The sequence below is a fragment of the Salmo trutta genome, chromosome 20 (assembly GCF_901001165.1).
Source record: "Salmo trutta chromosome 20, fSalTru1.1, whole genome shotgun sequence".
NCBI lineage: Eukaryota > Metazoa > Chordata > Actinopteri > Salmoniformes > Salmonidae > Salmo > Salmo trutta.
The window spans coordinates 27320831-27333937 of record NC_042976.1 but is presented as its reverse complement, the minus strand read 5'-3'; the positions used below and the strand labels follow the sequence as shown (position 1 = coordinate 27333937).

At 41.8% G+C, this 13107-nt stretch overlaps 1 long non-coding RNA gene across 1 annotated transcript; it reads right to left on the bottom strand.

The window, feature by feature from the left end:
• Nucleotides 1-6468: 6468 nt before the first annotated feature.
• On the bottom strand, nucleotides 6469-8193 carry LOC115155354 (uncharacterized). The gene is made up of 2 exons (XR_003868034.1): nucleotides 8025-8193; nucleotides 6469-7001 (listed from the first exon to the last, which is right to left on the bottom strand). It is a non-coding gene; the product is annotated as an uncharacterized LOC115155354 (long non-coding RNA).
• Between the last annotated feature and the right edge of the window lie 4914 nt (nucleotides 8194-13107).

Below are 13107 nucleotides of genomic sequence, written 5' to 3'. Positions count from 1 at the left end.
CCTTAGCTTAGTGATGAGCTTTGAGGGTACTATGGTGTTGAACGCTGAGCTGTAGTCAATGAATAGCATTCTCACATAAGTGTTCCTTTTGTCCAGGTGGGAAAGGGCAGTGTGGAGTGCAATAGAGACTGCATCATCTGTGGATCTGTTTGGGCGGTATGCAAATTGGAGTGGGTCTAGGGTTTCTGGGATAATGGTGTTGATGTGAGCCATTACCAACGTTTCAAAGCACTTCATGGCTACGGACGTGAGTGCTACGGGTCTGTAGTCATTTAGGCAGGTTGCCTTTGTGTTCATGGGCACACGGACTATGGTGGTCTGCTTGAAACATGTTGGTATTACAGACTCAATCAGGGACATGTTGAAAGTGTCAGTGAAGACACTTGCCAGTTGGTCAGCACATGCCCAGAGCACACGTCCTGGTAATCCATCTGGCCCTGCAGCCTTGTGTATGTTGACCTGTTTAAAAGTCTTACTCACGTCGGCTACGGAGAGCGTGATCACACAGTCATCCGAATGCATGCCTCAGTGTTGCTTGCCTCGAAGCGAGCATAGAAGTGATTTAGCTCATCTGGTAGGCTCGTGTCACTGGGCAGCTCGCGGCTGTGCTTCCCTTTGTAGTCTGTAATAGTTTGCAAGCCCTGCCACATAAGACGAGCGTCGGAGCTGGTGTAGTATGATTCAATCTTAGCCCTGTATTGACGCTTTACCTGTTTGATGGTTCGTCGAAGGGCTTAGCAGGATTTCTTGTAAGCTTCCGGGTTAGAGTCCCACACCTTGAAAGCGGCAGCTCTACCCTTTAGCTCAGTGCGAATGTTGCCTGTAATCCATGGCTTCTGGTTGGGGCATGTATGTACAGTCACTGTGGGGTCGACGTCCTCGATGCACTTATTGATAAAGCCAGTGACTGATGTGGTGTACTCCTCAATGCCATCGGAAGAATCCCGGAACATGTTCCAGTCTGTGATAGCAAAACAGTTCTACAGTTTAGCATCTGCTTCATCTGACCACGTTTTTATAGACCGAGTCACTGGTGCTTCCTGCTTAAATTTTTGCTTGTAAGCAGGAAACAGGAGGATAGAGTTGTGGTCAGATTTACCAAATGGAGGGTGAGGGAGAGCTTTGTACACGTCTCTGTGTGTGGAGTACAGGTGATCTACAATTTTTTTACCTCTGGTTGCACATTTAACATGTTGATAGAAATTTGGTAGAACTGATTTAAATTTCCCTGCATTAAAGTCTCCGGCAACTTAATTGGAAGTGAAAGTATGTTACCCCACAGTCTAAAACAGTAGTGTAATGAAAGCATTTCACCTACTTAGATTGTTACAGGTTTTGGTTTTTCCATTTGTTTTGAGTTTGGACTTTAGCACGTATGGTGCACCAATTGGTGTCACCTTGTTAGTAAGTATGTGTTACACCAGTGCTGGCTTGTCCATCTTGTTAGTTGAAAGGTATTTTGCCTGTGCTGGCGAAGTGATATTTAAGAGTGGCTGGCTCAGTGATCCAGTTGTCTTGAGAGATGTGGAGGGTCAACACCGTTTAGTTGGCTTTCCCTATTTGATTTCTAGAAAAACATTCCTTTGTCTGATCTTCCCTGTTTTTAGGTTTCCCAAACTTTTTGGTTTTCTTCCTGTCTTTAAGTTTGATGTGTGTTTTTCTTTTGTTTGCCTCTTAGTGGGTACATTTCGTGGGTGCTCATGGTGGGTTTCTGGTTCCAGTTGTTGCTAGTCAACTTTCAGTGGACAGCCCATGAGTGTTTTTCAGAACCTCTCGTAAAACCCCCCCTGTTTCACTTTGGTTGTTGTCAGTGACTCTTTGTTAGTTCCCCCTTCTGTTCTGTTTGAGCAACTTTTTTGGTTTTCTTGCTGGAGAACGTAACAGATTTTAGAGCTTCACATCCCTGAAATGTCATTTCTTGAATAAGAAAATCATGTGGTAAATGAGGTTAGTGGGAGACTGGAGGGAGTGTTGAAAGGGTCTGCCGGAGGTACAAGAGGAATTCAAATAGGATTGCTCTGTAATTCCAAGTCCATTCCCGCATTTGAATTGATTCTAGATCATCCACTTTTGACAAAATGCTGGAAAAATGTCTTATTGCAGGCAGTCAGTCATCCATGCTAGATCAAATGATAGAGTGAAGATCACGTTATAGGTGGAGAGTGTCCTGAATATAGAATTGTGAAGGGGTTAAAGGTCCAATTAGTTTTTTTTTAAAAAGGCCATAATGGCGAAAGTAACATATGTAGGTGAAATACCCTGTAATTGGCTAGAATGACTGATTGCATTATCAGACAAACATGTAGGCATGCATTATCATAATAGTATTCTTTATTATGGCAATATGCAGAAACATTGAAGCTTGATGTTTTCTGCTACTGTCACGTCCTGACCAGCAGAGGGAGTAATTGTATTCGTTTTGGTCAGGGCGTGGCAGAGGGTTTGTGTTGTGTATGCATTTCCATGGTCTGTCTAGTTTAGGTTTCTATGTTTAGGATTGGGTGTTGGACTCTCAATTGGAGGCAGGTGTTTCTAGTTGCCTCTGATTGAGAGTCCTATATAGAGGTGTGTGTTTGGTTTGGTTATTTTGCGGGTAGTTGTATTTGCACTGCTTGTAGTTATAGCCTGCAAAGCTGTTAGCTGTCGTTTATTGTTTTTCCGTGTTCACTATAATAAATATAATTATGAGCACGCAACCCGCTGCGCCTTGGTCTCTACATTACGACAGCTACCTTGGTGGTCTGCAGCACCACCAAAGACCATTCTCAGATGATGTAGTAGACCATATCAGAAAACATTTAGTTACTTTTGTCATTTATTATGCTTTAAGTCAAGCATATACAAAAGCTATTTCTCCAATTTGGTCAAAGTAGGTCATTGGCTAACCACAACTTTTCATACAGTGTCAAAGATGCTCACGAACAACAAGCACTAACTTGAGGATCTGACAGTGTGAGGCAGAGACATTGAAACTAATGACTGAAAAATTAACCGGATCTTTTCTGTGTATGTACTGGTCTTAAAGCGTAACTGTATACAAACATACTATTAATGCATCCAGTCTCTGTTTATGGGTGATACTTTCCATTATGCCCATTTTTCCCCATTGTTACCTTTGACCCCTTGGAAATGGGCTTACATTTCAATATTCAGTATAACATCCTGCTGAACTTTGTTCTCATATCATTGTTTATCTAGCATGACTGTTTTTCCCCAGCACTTGTCCCATGTTGGCTGGCCTACTACGCAGTTAAATGGAAAGGTTCTACATGATGTAGGCATGAAATGTGAATTGGGATGAGGGGAAATGTCAATCCCTGACAATTGAAATGTCTCATTTATTCTACATATCATTCACTATGCATGTTCATGTAGACATACTTTGGATAAGTATAATATGTGAGTGAAATATTTCATTTTAAGTCATTCTTATGGTAACATGACTATACATGAGTATAGAGGACGGTATCATGACTATATATTATTATAAGATAATTTGGTAGGATGTCTAAGGAATCACATGTTATTCATTATAACATGTGATTCCATCAAACTCTAATTTATCCTGAAGGACACTGTGGTTGCTAATTTCTGTATTACCAAATGAGGAGAGACAAACTTCACACACCAGTCAGAGTTATACTTAAACTACATCTTTAATTATAAGAGCGTTGCATTAGCACTTGACTTTCAACGATTCTCCATTTCTAATGAACCGTTGAGAGTGTCAACACAATGGCTACTGAGATCTTTTATAGCAAAGATCCACCCCCCTTTGACATGACAAACCACAGATATTTAGGAACTGTTCACAAAGAAAGACTTTTACTTGAGAGAGGAGTATCCATAGCCAGATAGCATTCGCTATAACTTATCATTCAGTTTGGTCCCTATGATGAGGTTCTAATCTCGTTCCTGGTACTTCATAGTACAAAAACACCAACTCATCCAATGGCATATATCAATTGTCAATTCTAGATACTCCCATCTCAAGCAAACCCCCTCTTGACCCCACTCCTGGACAAGCTTACTGAGGGGAGTGAGCCTCTAGGTCATACACTATCCCAGGATAAGTGCAAGATCTGAGAGAGGACATAGAATGGTTCCAGACACTGCCATACACCTCCCCCCAATAGAAAAGGAGGGAGTGAAGTGCACACAGACATTGTGGAGACAAGTAATTGGTTCCCCATTAATCACACCATCCCTTCACAAGGTTTAAGAATAGGTAAAGGCACATTCACATATGAAGACAATGTTCCATTCTGTCCTCTCCCTTTCTGATATTCTGCATAGCTCCAGGGACATGTGAAAGACAAGCCTGACCTCTCCCCTCTCTGGGCCCCAAGTGACTGAGCCCTAGCTAAGGGAAAAGTACAACTGCCAACACCAAAGTCCAAAGGGATACATTCTAATGACAAGTATCTCACATAAGCATATTATGCAAATAAAACATCTTAATTATCTATGTTACCCAACTAATTCTGATTAATCTGCCACAACACACATGCACTATTCCCCACAAATGTAAAAGCATTAGATTGGCGTATGCATGGCCTAAAAGGAGTTTGCACCATATTACCTGTTCATGCAGAGAACAGGTGCACTTTGGGAGAACTGAGATGTTTGGTATGAATTACTGAGCAACTCGTTCCTCCCTCCTTAAAGTCATCGCTGCTTAGACAGGATTGGGCAGGTGAAGCCAAGGGCTCCATTACATGTCTTTTACCTGTCTAGTAATTTCTAATAAGTGATTACTTCTAGGGAGGGAGAAAGGAGGGATGTATGTAAAGATTGAGCGAGCCACTTTCAGTTGCACAACCCAATCCTGTTATTTGCATATAAGACTTTTGACCTCTGACCTGTATACTGTCTGTAACCATTCCACAGATATCTTGTACAGTGGAAACACTTGAGCCTCTGCCTCATCCACATTAGCAACAAATGCATCACTCCTACTCCAGGTAAATTCCTGAGATATTATATAATTTTTTTATTGCATTTTAACTAGGCAAGTAAATTAAGAACAAATTCTTATTTACAATGACTGCCTACCAAGACGCGAACACTTGTTTTTCACAAGGGCTATTAGCAGGACAATAGACACGATGTGGTCCCAAAAACACCTCTCTGACATAGGGTCCAGCATATCTCTTGATGATGTCATTGAACGTCTCGCCAGCTTTGATCCATGCCTGGGCCTGGGGTATGCAAAGTTATTTTTGTCAGACGAATCATTGGGTTGAAACTACAGAACAGTCAAAACAAGAGAACACACATGGTTAATGTTCTGGAAAAATACAAATTATTTTATATTATGTACATCTCCAGTCAGAACCAAAACCTGCCCAAACTTGTTCAGTGCAGCAGCACATTTTACTGCCTATTGGTTATATCTTGATATTGTAATAGTAATTACTCTTTCTTTGCTGTTCTGTGTTCTATACCCTCAGCTACTACAAATTTTTTATTTTTTGCAGGGCCAGTAAAACCCAACAGTTACATCCCTGAAGTTGGCATCCAGCGTAGGAATGCCAAGGATCATCCCTTGTGTAGCCAGTGACCCAAGTAATCTTGGCCTTCTCCCTGTGTAACGGCCATCTGAAAGAGTAGACCAAGGCACAGCGTGGTGAGTGTTCATATTAAGGATTTAATAATAAGAAACTCTTCAAACAAAAACAAGAAAATGAACACCAGCCAACAGTTCTGTCAGGTCACAAAATGTACAAAACAGAAAATAACTACCCACAAACCCCAAAGGAAAACAGGCTGCCTAAGTATGACTCCCAATCAGCGACAACCATGTACAGCTGTCCCTGATTGAGAGCCATACCAGGCCAAAACAAAGAAATACAAAGCATAGAAAAAAGGACATAGAATGCCCACCCAAATCACACCCTGACCAAACCTAAATAGAGACATAAAAAAGGCTCTCTCAGGTCAGGGCGTGACACCCTAACATTACACCACCACCCATCCAGGAGCTGGTTCAGGCACATGTCAGCCGAGGGCTATGTATGAGTGATATGATAGTGTTTTTAAAAAGTACGGTCAAACGGAGTGTTTGAGATGTATCTTTTCCTACCTCTCCCTAGGATCTGAACAGCTACAATGACTGGAAACCCCATGTCCATACACACTGAATACCAATAGCTAACTATTAGTTCCTATAGTTTCTTGTAAATAACAATTACAAATAACCATTATGTTATTGTACAGTCCCATCTACTCAATGAAATATACAAAATGTTCTTATTAATAGCAATTGTAAATAACCTCATGTTATTGATAATGTTTTATGCAGTCGCCTCTACTCAAACCACCTATAAATATACCTTATGAATACTTTGTCACTTATATATGTTGTCTTATGTCTAAATAAATGTAGTTAGTCTTATTTGTTCTATGATTGTTTCATATAAACATTTTGAACTATTTGTGGAAAAACAAAAGTACACTTACACTATATTCAACCTTTGTCTAACATCAGTTGTTTTTATTAAACAGTGCTTTAGCTAACACATATACAAAAATAACCAAACAAAACAATTCAAAATACATGGACAATTCTTTAGGCCAGTCTGCCAGGAGTGAATCCTTTATACTGGCCATTAGGGTCAGGGAAAGTGTCTCTGATGCGCAGTAGCTTGGAATAACAATTCTGTGGTCCTGCCGAAAGCGTGCCATGCTGCCAACAGATTAACTGCTGAGCTAATAGAGAGCTAATAGATCATTACTATCAACCCTGATGTTTCCAGCCTCCAGACAGTAAGTGTATGTGCAGTGTTGTACTGATGCAGGTATTTGGCCCCCCACCACAGCACTTCTCCATGTCAGTTGGCATTTCTCGACACCTGCCACAGGTGCACCAAAAAGGGCCTCCTTCTGCACCTCCACCACCTCCCTGGATGAGATGGACCACATCAAACTGCTTCTGGTGTCCTCTCCAGCATCATCAAGACACCATGCCTCTTTCTCTCGGACAGCTGTTCATGATACATCTAAAGTGAATTAAAAAAAGAGCTATATTTCCTGGTTGACATGAGAACCAGAGATGACAATCTGTTCTAGATTCTGTTTAGACTAATCAGACATGGTGTAATGTGGCTTACAAACCTTCACCTGTGCAAGTCTATCTTGAGGATGATGATTAAGTCTCTCCCTGTCAGCCATGGATATTTCCCAGATTCTGCCTCTGCCCCTTCTACCTCTCCCCCTGTTCCCTCTCCTGGCCCTGTTTGATCCTCTTGCCCTGCCCTCTATATGGGCCCGTCTTTACACTGGGCCTCAGTAGTCCTCCACGGACCCTTGGACCTCTGCCCCTATGTGTGCCATGTTCAGGCAGCAGATTCTCCCAAAAGCAATCATTTCAAGAATCAGGATCACCTTTTATCTGCCAAGTACATTTTACCTGTGTCAGAAATTTGACCTGGTGAAATGGTGCTGCCAGCAATTGACAGAAAATATACTCTATGTAAGAATAGCAATTAGATGGTAATCTTATTTGCTGTAAATATTTCATAGACCTAGCTATGACTGATAGCTAACTTAGCTACAACTATTGATACATTCATATGGTCATTAGATATTATCTATATTACCTCGACGTGATCTGACATTTCTGATAACGTTAGCTCTTTGGATTTTTATGTTGTGGAAGGAAGACAAACATGACAAATGAGCTAACATGAATATACTCAATGTTTTGCAAATACATGAAATGAAAACAAGGATTTTTGATTTCGACGAGTTTAAGGTTAGCTAACAGTTATTTTGCTAGCTAGCTAGCAAGCTAACTAATTTAGCCAGCAAGCTACTAGTAGCTGCCTTGTGTAGCCAACAACAGGCAGAACACAGCTAAACACTACAGAACATGCAGAACAGGTTGGCAGAAACAAGCTATTTTCCAAAACAGAACAAAGTATAATATAAAGGATGATGGCAAATAAAAAATGGTACAATATAACGGATGATGGCTAATTACATAAAATAATTGAATGTTTTATTCCAAAAAGTACTCTTACCAGTATCTTTGGCTATAATCCGACTGGATTGACTGCAAGGCTAACTAGCACTATGGCAGTGACAGTTGAGTAGTAAACATCACTCAGCACATGAGCAAGATTACATTTTCGCTACACGAGCTCAATGTCATGTCGCCTGGCTGAGAAATCAGCTGCAAAATGTAAACAAACCTGAAGGGGGAAATGGAAAAAAGCTCTGGTATTTCCAATGCTGTGGCGTCAAGGCACTGAACAAGTAAAATTAAGACTTCAAATCTCTTATTTTAGAGATATAAACCAAAATTAAAAATGCTATATTTTATATTGTACTAAGTGAGTCTGGCTTTAAAGCAGGTAGTGACTTCCATCTTCAGGTTTTTCAATTTTCCGATTTTTTTAACTGTCCACGACCAACAAATACTTATTTTCTTGAACAAACTGTCTTTGTCACATTCATGTCCAAATCATCTCTTGCATAAATTGTCAGTGAATGATTTCACCTAGAATTTAATGGCAGTGGCTAGTTAAACAAAACCATTAGCAATCGTGGATTGGACTATTGTGTGGAATTGATATAATGTCCATGTCACGGCCGTCATATAGAGGAGACCAAGGCACAGCGTGTTGAGTGCTCATCTTTGTAATTTTAATGAAATTAAACACTTATACAAATAAACAAACAATGACAGTTCTGTCAGGTAAATACAAACTAAACCGAAAGCAACTACCCACGAACACAAAGGGAAAAACAGGCTGCCTAAGTATGTCTTCCAATCAGAGACAACGATAGACAGCTGCCTCTGATTGGAAACCATACCCGGCCAAAACATAGAAAACAAAAATATAGAATGCCCATCCACCTATCACACCCTGACCTAACTAAACAGAGAAAACACAGCTCTCCTAGGTCAGAGCGTGACAGTCCAGACTTCTAAAGTAACTAATTACAACTAGATGGTCATTTTACATGAAGTAAAACTGTGGGACTTGCTTTAGCTCTTAAAGTATTTTTGTGGTAGTGGAGGAAGTGTTCTGATTTAAAAAGCAGAGAAGTAGATAAAGATTTAATACGCTCTAAGTTTGTCAAACTTTTTTGGAAAGTAGTCAATATCAGTTATTTGTAAAAATGGACAGAAAATGTAGTTGCTGCAGTTACTAAAATGGCTGTATCATTTGATTGGTAGAAGTTATTTCTGTTCTGGTTTCAGATATGAATAGCAGAGATGTCGACTAAGTTTTCATGCACTCTCAGTTATTGTCTAAGATGTTGGGAAAGTGGTGAAAAGTAGCAATTTTACAGTACATAGAGTGTTGGAAGTCATGGGATCTTTAGAAGAAATGTTGAAGAAATCACATTATTAGATGAAGAGGAACAAAGAGGGCAAGCACAATAGTTTAAAAAGTATAAACGATATCAAAAAGTTGTATACAAGCAACGTATTCCAGACTGGTCTGTACAATTTAAAGTTTGAATGACATTTCCCGCTTAAACTGTGTACTAAAAATTGCATGCTAAAGTATGACAAAGATTTAGAATGGGACTTTTGCTGTGGCAAGTCCCACCAACTACTCTCGGTACTGTATTTGAGTAGCTTTTACCAATTAGAAATATTTATTTATAGTCTGGAAACTTTGATAATGCAATTTAATTTGTATAGCTTTATCAATTGCTTTGTATGTTTAATTTCTTTTCAAATGTTAATAGTTAATTGGTCAAAGCATGAGGGTTTTTTGGACACACAGAAAGTAAAATGAACTTAGTTCCTACAGTGCATTTGTTACTTCTCCCTTACATTTTATGTATGGAAAAGATAATGTGTGACATTTCAGGTAACCATAGAAAAATGTGTTTCTAATCAAGGTCAATGTTAGATTGTTTAAATAACTTTATTACTTTTACTCCGAGTATTAAAATAGCTACTTTTTACTTGTACTTTATTTTTACACCAGTCATTTTACCACTTAAGTAAAATGTCATTAAAATAACTGTAGTTTTACCTTAAGATATTTCAGTACTCTTTGCACCCCGATAATGTCAAATAATATTGCAATACTCGACTGTATAGACAGTTACTATGGTTGAGCTGTAGGAGCAGGCATAATTGAAGGACAGTGGAGTTCAGTAGACTTATGTTATGTTTTGTTGGGGTTTCTTTTGTTGTAGGTTGTCTGACTGTTGAAATTGAAGTCCAGGTGTCACATGGAATGACGCTGGAGAGACGAAGCATGTACGGGGAGTAAAACATTTACTAAATAACGGACATGGCACGAGACAGGAACAGTGTCAAAAATACTGGAAACAAAGACAAATAAATGCAGAAGTAGGGAACAGAGCTGGGGAATTGACAAATATAGGGAAGGAAATAAACAGGTGATAGGTGAGTCCAATATCACTGATGCGCGTGACGAGGGAAGGCAGCTGTGCATAATGGATAGCAGGAGTGCGTGATGCAGGGCAGCCTGGCGCCCTCAAGCGCCGGGGGGGAAGAGTGGGAGCAGAAGAGACAGTACCCTCCTCCTCTTGGGGCGCCACTCGGCGTCCCACCTGGGCGAACCGGCCGAGACATGGGCACTGGGCAAGCCCGTTGGGACGTGGGAACCCAACGAATTGGCAGGAGCGTGAGAGCCTGGTGAGCCGGCTGAGGCATGGAAGCCAGACAATCCGGCTGAGGCAAGACGCTTGTCGATCTCGCTGCAGCGAGGGAGGCGTGATGCAGGACAACCTGACGCCCTCGAGCGCCAGGGGGGGAAGAGCGGGAGCAGACGTGACAGTACCCCCCCCCCCCTCCCTTGGGGCACCACCCGGCATCCCACCTGGACGAACCGTTCAAGACATGGGCGCTGGGCAAGCCGGTTGGGGCGTGGAAGCACGACAAACCGGCAGGAGCGTGAGAGCCTGGCGAGCCGGCTGAGGCATGAGAGCCTGGCGAGCCGGCTGAGGCATGAGAGCCTGGCGAGCCGGCTGAGGCATGGGAGCCTGACGAGCCGGATGAGGCAAGACGCCTGTCGATCCCGCTGCAGAGAGGGAGCCCGATGATCCGGTGGAGCATGACGTGGGATGGGAAGCCGCCGAGCCAACCGAGGCAAGGAAACCTCTCGAGCCAGCCAGGACGTGGAAGCCCGACGGGCTGGCTTAGGCACCCCCTGTTCCATCGGCAGTGGAATCCACCCCGACATCACCTAAAAACATGTTTTTTTAAAGAACTCCTGGACCGGCTGGGCGAACAAGAACTGATGATCCGGCTGAGGCCCGACGTGGGATGGACGCCATCTGAGCCAACCAGGGCAAGGAAACCTCTCGAGCCAGCTAGGGCGTGGAAGCCCGACGAGCTGGCTAGGCACCCCCAGGTCCATCAGTGGTGACCCAGAGCCGATGCCACCAATCCAACCGGAACGCCAGTACTCCCCGATGCTTCGTATAATGGCTTCTGCATTCTGTCACATGGAATGACGCTAGAGAGATGAAGCAGGTACGGGGTGTAAAACATTTAATAAATAACGGACATGGCACGAGACAGGAACAGCGTCAAAAATACGGGAAACAAAGCCAAAAGACAAATAAATGCAGAAGCGGGGAACAGAGCTGGGGTACTGACAAATATAGGGAAGGAAATAAACAGGTGATGAGTAAGTCCAGGTGAGTCCAATATCGCTGATGCGCGTGACGAGGGGAGGCAGGTGTGCGTAATAAATAGCAGGAGTGCGTGATGCAGGGCAGCCTGGTGCCCTCAAGCGCCGGGGGGTGAGCAGACGTGACACAAGGTCAAATTCCCATTTGCCTGTCAAGCCCACCATAATGATATAAAGTAATTGACTCTTGATGAATCTAAAGTATTGGAAGACAGTGCTAAATGTCTTGGGTATGATTATGATAAGTTATACTATCCTGACTGTATTAGTCCTCTTACCATCTCAACCATATGGTTTAAACATTCAGTACGTCAAACTGTTTACATTTTTCCAACCCTGATGAAAACTTGTGATTGCACCTAGGCTAATTGTTATTGGCTTCTGTAACTCAAATTACATAGTAAATATATTTTCTGTTAAGTTCAACCATGTTTACTCTTTAAAGCCTATGGTGAATGCCTCATTGACACAAAGTCCATGTGCTTACACTTGTTTTTTATTTTTTTTATTTTTTTATTTCACCTTTATTTAACCAGGTAGGCAAGTTGAGAACAAGTTCTCATTTACAATTGCGACCTGGCCAAGATAAAGCAAAGCAGTTCGACAACATACAAAAACACAGAGTTACACATGGAGTAAAACAACATACAATCAATGATGCAGTAGAAAAAAAATAAGACTATATACAATGTGAGCAAATGATGTGAGATAAGGGAGGTAAAGGCAAAAAAAATGCCATGGTGGCAAAGTAAATAAAGTATGGCAAGAAAAACACTGGAATGGTAGATTTGTAGTTTGAAGAAAGTTAAAAGTTAAAATATAAATAATATGGTGCAAAGGAGCAAAATAAATAAAATAAATAAATACAGTAGGGGAAGAGGTAGTAGTTTGGGCTAAATTAAAGATGGGCTATGTACAGGTGCAGAGATCTGTGAGCTGCTCTGACAGCTGGTGCTTAAAGCTACTGAGGGAGATAAGTGTTTCCAGTTTTAGAGATTTTTGTAGTTCGTTCCAGTCATTGGCAGCTGAGAACTGGAAGGAGAGACGACCAAAGGAGGAGTTGGCTTTAGGGGTGACCAGAGAGATATACCTGCTGGAGCGCGTGCTACAGGTGGGTGCTGCTATGGTGACCAGTGAGCGGAGATAAGGGGGGACTTTACCTAGCAGGGTCTTGTAGATGACCTGGAGCCAATGTGTTTGGCGACGATTATGAAGTGAAGGCCAGCCAACGAGAGCATACAGGTCGCAGTGGTGGGTTGTATATGGGGCTTTGGTGACAAAACGGATGGCACTGTGATAGACTGCATCCAGCTTGTTGAGTAGGGTATTGGAGGCTATTTTGTAAATGACATCGCCGAAGTCGAGGATTGGTAGGATGGTCAGTTTTACGAGGGTATGTTTGGCAGCATGAGTGAAGGATGCTTTGTTGCGAAATAGGAAGCCAATTCTAGATTTCACTTTGGATTGGAGATGA